The following is an 8555-nucleotide window of genomic DNA, read 5'->3' on the forward strand; positions in this document are numbered from 1 at the left end:
TAGCAACCCCATGGGGAATGATATGTCCCACTAGGCCTACAATCAAGTTATTGTTTTGAGCCTGAATTATCATTCTTGTTAGGCAGTCAGCTACAAAGTTGAAAAGGATGGGTGATAGGGGGTCTCCTTGTCTTACCCCCTTATGACTCTTAATATAGGGGCCAATCAGATTATTCACTTTAACACTGATAGTGCCACCAGCCACAACTTGCTGGATCCATTTACACCATGTCTCACTAAAACCCTAGCTTTAAGGCAGGTGAAGAGCAGAGTCCAATTCACCTTGTCGTAGGCTTTTTCAAAATCTAGTTTCAGCACAACTCCACATTCTTTTCGTTGCTTGGTCTCATGTAAAATTTCATGTAGGGAAAGAACCCCAGACATAATGTTTCTGCCTTTCATGAAAGCAGACTGAGCAGGATGTATTAATTTATCAGCATAAGGCTCAATTCTTAAAGTCAAAGTTTTGGTTATCAATTTGTACAAGCAATTAAGAAGACAAATAGGCATGTATTGCTAAATCTTAGCTGCATCAGAGACTTTGGGCAGTAGGGTAATAATACCATAGTTAATCCTACTAATGTCAACCTTACCCTGATGAAAATAAAAAAAGAGTTAGATAATGTCCTTTTTTATTATTTGCCAACAGGATTGGTAGAACTCAACAGGGATGCTATCTGGACCAGCAGCTTTATTTTTCTCCATCTAGGACAAAGCATTCCAAATCTCTGCTTCAGAGAATGGTTTGCAGAGTTGCTCATTATCTGATTCAGATAAATGAGCAGACCCATCCCAATGTTAGAATATGCTATATTTAGGAGTTGATATATTTAGGAATAGTTGATCACGTGGCTATTCCATGTTTATAGTTGGAGTTGGTTACCATAACAACTCCTTGTTGTAATTGTGTTGTACTCTTGTACTCCTATATAATGAAACACCGAGGACCCTTAGGAGGTACCTCTTCCTGCATATATTTCACATGGTATCACGCCTCCTCCTCCTCACGGAATAACCGATCCAATCTACGCTTTCACGTGCGCGTGCTCCTCCTCGCATCCATGGGGGAAACTTCTGCCTCCGCCGCCGCACCCCTTGCCTTCGGGCTTCTTCCTGTTGTCTCCGAGAAGCTTACTCGCGGGAACTACAACATGTGGCACGCCACCGTGTCTTCTGCGCTCAAGGGGGCTCGCCTTGGTGGGTACATCCTGAGCACCGCCGAACCGCCACCGGCATTGCTTGATGCTACGTCTGGCGCTACGCCCAACGGCAAGAAGATTGATCCGCAGCCCAACCCGGCGTACGAGAAGTGGGTTGCAGAAGATCAGATCGTGCTTAGCTACCTGTTCTCCTCCCTCACGAAGGAGATTTTTGGTCAAGTCGCCACTGCATCCACTGCCAAGGAGTTGTGGGCTGCCATCCAGGAGCTGCACGCCTCTCAGTCAAGGGCGCGTATTATGTCTACGCGTATGGCCCTAGCCACGGTGACCAAGGGCGCGTCGTCGGTGGCTGAATTTTTTGTCAAGATGAAAGGACTTGCCGATGATATGGCCTCGGCAGGTCGCAAGCTTGAAGACGAAGAGCTCGTCACCTTCATCATCACCGGCCTCGGCGAGGAGTTCGAATCTATCGTCTCCGCTGTGGCCTCTCGTGTCGAGCCAATCTCCATCAACGAGCTGTATGCGCAGCTCCTAGCTTTTGAGCAGCGCAAGGAGATCCATGGTGGCAGCTCCCAATCCTCTGCTAACGTGGCCACCAAGGGTGGCCGTGGGGGTGGCTCTGGTGCCTCCAACCAGCAGCAGCGTGGCCGCAATGATGGTGGCCGCGGCGGCTTCCGTCGTGGTGGTGGTGGTCGTGGCAATGGCGGCCACAACAACAATGGTGGTGGTGGTGGCCGCAACTTCCTTGCTGGCGTCTTCTGTCAACTCTGTGGGAAAGAAGGGCACACGGTGGTTCGTTGCTTCAAGCGCTTCGACACGAACTTCACCGGGCCCCCGCAGAAGAGTGCTTCCTTAGCAAACACGGCTCCTTATGGGGTCGACACCAACAGGTATGTTGATTCTGGTGCCATGGATCACATAACCGGTGACTTGGAGAAGCTTTCGTTCCGTGACAAGTATCATGGAGGGGAACAAGTGCTTTCAGCGAATGGGGCAGGTATGACAATTAATCACGTTGATCATAGTGTTTTGCAATCCCCAGTTCATAACATTCATCTAAACAATGTTCTTCATGTTCCTAGCGCCACTAAAAATCTTGTTTCAGCACATCGTCTAGTCAAAGATAACAATGCCTTTCTTGAACTTCATCCAAAATATTTTTCTCTTAAGGAACAGGTGACGAGGAAGACACTCCTCGAAGGGGAATGTGAGGGTGGTCTCTATCCATTGAAGCCTCATCATCCACAAAACCAGTCTTCATCAAATAAACAAGTCCTTGGAGTTGCTAAGGCGTCCATCTCCTTCTGGCATAGTCGTCTAGGTCATGCTTCGTCGCCTGTCGTCAAGAGTGTTCTTAGTCGTCATAAGTTATCTTTTTCTAGTGAGTCAAACAATAGTGGTGTGATTTGCGATGCTTGTCAAATGGCCAAGAGCCATCAGTTACCTTATCCAAAGTCCAATAGTGTTTCCTCTAAACCTTTTGAGCTTGTGTTTACTGATGTATGGGGACCTGCACCAACTTCGGTGGGTCGGCATTCTTATTATATCAGTTTTATCGATGATTTTAGCAAGTTCACCTAGATCTATTTGCTGCGTTTTAAGTCTGAGGTTTTCCAATGCTTTCGTGATTTCCAGAACATGGTTGAGTGCCAGTTTAGCCATAAGATCCTTGCAGTCCAGTCGGACTGGGGAGGAGAATATCAACCTCTTAATGCCTTCTTCAAGCGCTTAGGCATTGCTCACCATGTTTCCTGCCCTCATGCTCACCAGCAAAATGGATCTGCAGAACGCAAGCATCGCCATATTGTAGAAGTTGGCCTCTCACTTCTTGCTCATGCGTCCATGCCACTCAAGTATTGGGATCAAGCCTTTTTAACTGCAGTATTTATCATCAATCATCTTCCCTCAAAAACCATTCACAACAACACCCCACACGATCTACTCCTTGGATCTTCACCGGACTATTCCTTCTTTAGGACCTTTGGGTGTGCTGTTTGGCCTAATCTCCGGCCATACAACACCAAGAAACTCCAGTTCCGGTCAAAACGTTGTGTCTTCCTCGGATATAGCAATCTTCACAAAGGTTTCAAATGTCTTGAGCCATCTACCGGTCGTATCTATGTTTCACATGATGTGGTTTTTGACGAGACCATCTATCCTTTCTCTGAGCTTCATTCCAATGTTGGAGCACGTCTCCGTGCCGAACTTGACCTTTTGCTGGATATTCTTAAGAATCCAGATCCATCACTTGAATTTGGGAGTGCAAATATGCATGATCACCATCTGATTAATTGTCCTACTAATGCTGTTTCTAGTGTCCCTAGTACTGTGGCTGATGTAGGGCAAAATTTGGAGCAATTTGGTGAAGAAACGACGCGTCCCAGGCATTATTTCATGCAGCCATCCGGCGTACCGCGTCACGACAACGCTGGTGTGGCACACGGAGATGATACGTCCGTACCTCGTACGGGACCGGCGGTGCAATCCTCTTCGGGATTGGAGACAGCAGCGCCTGGTTCTGCTCCGGAATCCGGCTCGGAGTCTCCGCCATTCGATCCGGTCGCTCCGACTGACGTGTCGGGCTTGTTCCCGGCTGCGAGCCCGGGATCCTCTACATCGACTCCAGCTGCATCTGGCTCTCCGCCGCCTTCGCCAGGTGCTACAGTGGATCCCGTGCTTCCCTTGCTGCCGATTCAGGAGCAGGCTGGCGTTCAGGATCCCGTCGCTGGTTCCGGTGCGCCTGCAGATCCTGTGGTGCATCCTGTGCCCCCGTCAACACATCATCATGGCACTCGACTTCAAAGTGGAATTACAAAGCCCAAGCAGTACACGGATGGCATGGTCCGTTGGGGGCTAACTAGCACTGTTAAACCTGACGAACCGACAACTGTGAAGGCCGCTCTTCGTGATGATCGTTGGGTCACGGCCATGGACAAGGAATATGACACCTTGATGAAAAACCGAACTTGGCATTTGGTTCCTGCTCCCAAGCACAAAAATGTCATCGGTTGCAAATGGGTCTACAAGATAAAGCGTAAGGCTGATGGTTCTGTGGATCGCTATAAGGCACGACTTGTTGCTAAGGGATACAAACAGCAGTACGGTATTGATTATGAGGATACCTTCAGTCCGGTAGTGAAGGCGGCCATAGTTCGTCTTGTTTTGGCAGTTGCAGTCTCAAAAGGGTGGTCGTTGCGGCAGCTCGATGTTCAGAATGCTTTTCTTCATGGTGTGTTGGAAGAAGAGGTTTATATGCGTCAGCCTCCGGGATATGAAGACAAACGGTGTCCTAATTTTGTCTGCAAATTGGATAAGGCCTTGTATGGCCTTAAGCAGGCCCCTCGGGCTTGGTATGCATGTCTCTGTGGCAAACTCATTCAGCTGGGATTCACACCATCAAAAGGGGACACATCACTATTCTTCTATCGGAATGGACAGGTCACTATCTTTGTCTTAGTCTATGTTGACGACATCATTGTTGCCAGCTCATCCTTGGCTGCTTCAAAGGCGTTGGTCACTGCCCTTGAGACCGACTTTGCTCTAAAGGATCTCGGTGATCTTCATTTTTTCCTTGGCATTGAAGTGAACCGTGTTTCTGATGGTCTGGTGTTGACACAGCAGCGTTATGCTACGGATGTGGTCAAGCGTGCAAATATGTGGAACTGTAAACCGGTTGATACTCCCATCTCTGTCACCGAGAAGCTCCGTCTTGCTGCTGGAGATCGTCTTGGTGACGATGATTGCACCAATTATAGAAGTGTGGTTGGGCACTTCAATATTTAACTCTCACCCGGCCTGATATTTCCTTTGCCGTTAATAAGGTGTGTCAATTTCTTCATTCTCCAACCACGACACACTGGAGTGCTGTTAAAAGAATTTTGCGGTATGTAAAAGGCACTCTGTCTACAGGATTGCAAATGAGGCAGTCAAACTCTACTCTTGTCAGCGCCTTCTCTGATGCTGATTGGGCAGGATGTGTTGATGATAGGCGGTCCACGGGAGGATTTGCAGTATTCTTTGGACCTAATCTTGTTTCTTGGAGTGCTCGAAAACAGCCTACGGTGTCTCGTTCTAGCACTGAGGCCGAGTACAAAGCATTGGCTAATGCGACAGCTGAAATGATGTGGATACAAAGGCTACTGACTGAGCTTGGAGTTCCTCATTCTCCTGTTGCTCGGTTATGGTGTGATAATGTTGGTGCAAAATATTTGTCGGCAAATCCAGTTTTTCATGCTAGGACGAAACATATTGAGATCGATTTTCACTTTGTTCGTGAAAGGGTGGCACAGAAGTTACTGGATATCAGATTTGTCAGCACAGGTGATCAAGTGGCAGACGGTTTTACTAAACCTATCTCGGCATCCAAATTGAGAGAGTTTAAGTTCAATCTCAACCTTGCCAATGGCTGAGATTGCGGGAGGATGTTAGAATATGCTATATTTAGGAGTTGATATATTTAGGAATAGTTGATCACGTGGCTATTCCATGTTTATAGTTGGAGTTGGTTACCATAACAACTCCCTGTTGTAATTGTGTTGTACTCTTGTACTCCTATATAATGAAACACCGAGGACCCTTAGGAGGTACCTCTTCCTGCATATATTTCACACCCAAATGCTTTCATTGATTTGAATATTAAACTCAGGAGCTGGACCAAACATGTCAGTGTAATATGTAGTGGCATGGGCCAGAAGATTATCATCACCCTCAATTATGACCCCATCATGCTCAAGGCTTAGGATTGTGTTTTTCCTTTTTCTACTACTAGTCCCTCTATGAAAGTACTTAGTATTCAAATCTCCATTTAATATCCACATCTCATGTGATCTATTGTAGTAGTAAAGCTCTTCTTGTTCCAGGAGTCTCATATTCTCACTTATGATCCAAGATTTCCTCTGCCACTGTTCAGAGGAGAGCATATTGCATTCTTCAAGATCCTCAAGTATGATCAACTCTTCTTGTAGCTCTTTTCTAAGCTTTCTGAGCTCTCCTTGCAGATTCAACCCCCATCCTTTGAAGTATTGTTTCAAGAGTTTAAGTTTTTGTATCTTTTCAACTTGGGTAAAGAACTCTGAGTTTTTCAGCCAGCTAAGCTCAAATCTAAACTGAATTGACTTAATGGGAGCTTTAGAATCAGTAAGCAGAACAAGAGAGTTGTGATCAGACACTTCTCTAGGCAACTTCTTAATCATGGCAAGAGGAAACATATCCTCCCACTCCTTATTCGACCTGCGGGGGGTTATGACGCCTCCCACTCCTTATTCATCAGGAGAGTCTATCTAATTTCTCAAGTATAGGAAATTCCTGGTTATTAGACCATGTAAACATTCCCCCAGACATCATTAGTTCTCTTAATTCATGGGTATGAATGAGTGTGTTGAACAGTCCAGAATATCTATGGACCCCCACATTCTTGTTTCTTTCATTAGCATATCTTATGAGATTGAAATCGCCACCAATCAAAATTGGCTCCAGGTTGGAGGAACAAAATTGAGATAACTCAGCTAAGAATTTGAGTTTGTTCTCCTCCTGAGCAGCTCCATAAACAATCAGAAGATTCCATTTAGTTTTGTTTTGTTTATCCCACAAATTAACTTGAAGCATAAAGTCACCTTGTTTAAAAGATCCCACATCATAGAATTCTCTCCTCACCCCTACTAAAATGCCACCAGATTTACCTTTGGAGGGATTCCATAACCAAAGGTAATCTTGGTTATAGCATCAAATCTCCTAAGAAGACTATCTTCACACTCCTCAACCATAGTCTCTTGGAGGCCAATAAAATGTAGATTGTACTGAAAAATAAGAGATTTCAAGAAAGTAGCAACCCCTTTTTTCCTGAGGCCCCTACAGTTCCATATTAAGCCTTGTAATGTCATTTTTTCCTAACTTTGGTTTTTTTTGGAACAGGGATGTTGGTAGTCTTCCTACTCCCTGTTTACAGACAAGGATTTTCCTGTATCTGAGGTTTCTTATCTGAGCTAGAAGAAATTTTGGATTTTTTCTTCTCCCTAACTTTCTTTTTTCACAGAACAAGGATAAAGTCCTCTGTATCTGAAGTTTCTTCTTGAATCCATTTAGTGGGTAGAGGTGAGTGAACAGAATCAGAAGTCTCAACTGTTTTAGTTTGGGAGTTTTGATTGTTTTCCTTTTGTTTAGTGAAAAGGTCATACCTAGCACATTCTAGGTCTTTTAACAAGTCAAAAGTTCCAAAGTCATTTTTATCTATATCAACACCCATACTAGTGGTTAACTCAACAATGTCTTCAATAGGAAGAACAGAAAACATGTTTTGACTAGAGCAATTACCTTCCAGGTTCCTCTTCTTAGTCATCCTCTCATTCTTTTCCTTAGTGGTGAGGGTGGTGTCTTTCTTCAATCTCTCACTTCTCCTCCTGCCTTGAGCTGGCTGCACTTAGACCCTCTCAGCACTAGCATCAGTTATGATTGCTGGCTCAGCAGCAGTCTATGGCACCACATCCTCCATGAGCACAAACCATTTTGAGCCTGACTTTCTTGTGTATGAATGATGTTGTCATCAGTGATATATATCTCTGGATATTCAGTCATCCTTTTGTGATCATCTTTCTCAGGCAGATCCCCCTTAGCCTTGTCACTGTGGATGAGATCCATCCCTGTGATGATGAATCACGTCAGCGAAGCAAGGCTCGACACCGGCGGTGGGAAGAAGGAAAGAGGAGCGCCGGTGGCTTTGCGTTATATCGGCGCGGGCGAGGGATCAAGACGCACCAGCAGCTGCTTGGGGACCGCCCATGGAAGCAGCTGCACGTCACGTGCACGCAAGGCGGTGAGTGAGGGCGGCGGACGCGGCAAGCAAGCTGCTGCGTGGAAGCTGCTCCCGTGCTACTGTAGCCGACTGAACCATAATCTTCTCTTCCCATTTTCTCATGATTCCTAGTGACAACTTGAAAATATTCCTTACTAACACTTGCTTTCCGATCCATGATGTACAACATTTGTTTAAGGCTCCAGACCAAAGAATCAAAGGATTTTGAGATTTGAATTGCAAACAAGGGTTTAGTGAAACGGGAACCCTAGGTTCAGTTTCAGGTTTTTATCACAGTTTGATCAAGCAACTTCTGGTAATTAATTATAGCCTACTAAATAATGAAACAACACAACTAATTACACAATATCTAAGCCCAATCATCACTCCAATCAATGGAACAAAAGTTGACCAGCTTTTATTCATGAAAAATGTTTTAATAAATCCCCAAAATTTGGACTTAAAAACTGATATCCTGTGACTTAGGCAAGAAATGGCTCAAATCCAATCTTTGCGCTCCAATTTAAACATGTTTGACCTAAAAACATTTCACCATTTTGCTTCTACATTCAAGAGCATACTTTAAACAACAAAGTTTATAGTAACAA

The 8555-nt window shown here is 45.1% G+C and overlaps 1 non-coding gene across 1 annotated transcript; it reads left to right on the forward strand.

The window, feature by feature from the left end:
• The first annotated feature begins 1565 nt into the window (after positions 1-1565).
• On the forward strand, positions 1566-1704 carry LOC136514643 (small nucleolar RNA Z247). Its single transcript, XR_010773790.1, has one exon. It is a non-coding gene; the product is annotated as a small nucleolar RNA Z247 (small nucleolar RNA).
• The last annotated feature ends 6851 nt before the right edge of the window (positions 1705-8555 follow it).

Source organism: Miscanthus floridulus, chromosome 16, assembly GCF_019320115.1.
Source record: "Miscanthus floridulus cultivar M001 chromosome 16, ASM1932011v1, whole genome shotgun sequence".
Taxonomy (NCBI): Eukaryota; Viridiplantae; Streptophyta; class Magnoliopsida; order Poales; family Poaceae; genus Miscanthus; species Miscanthus floridulus.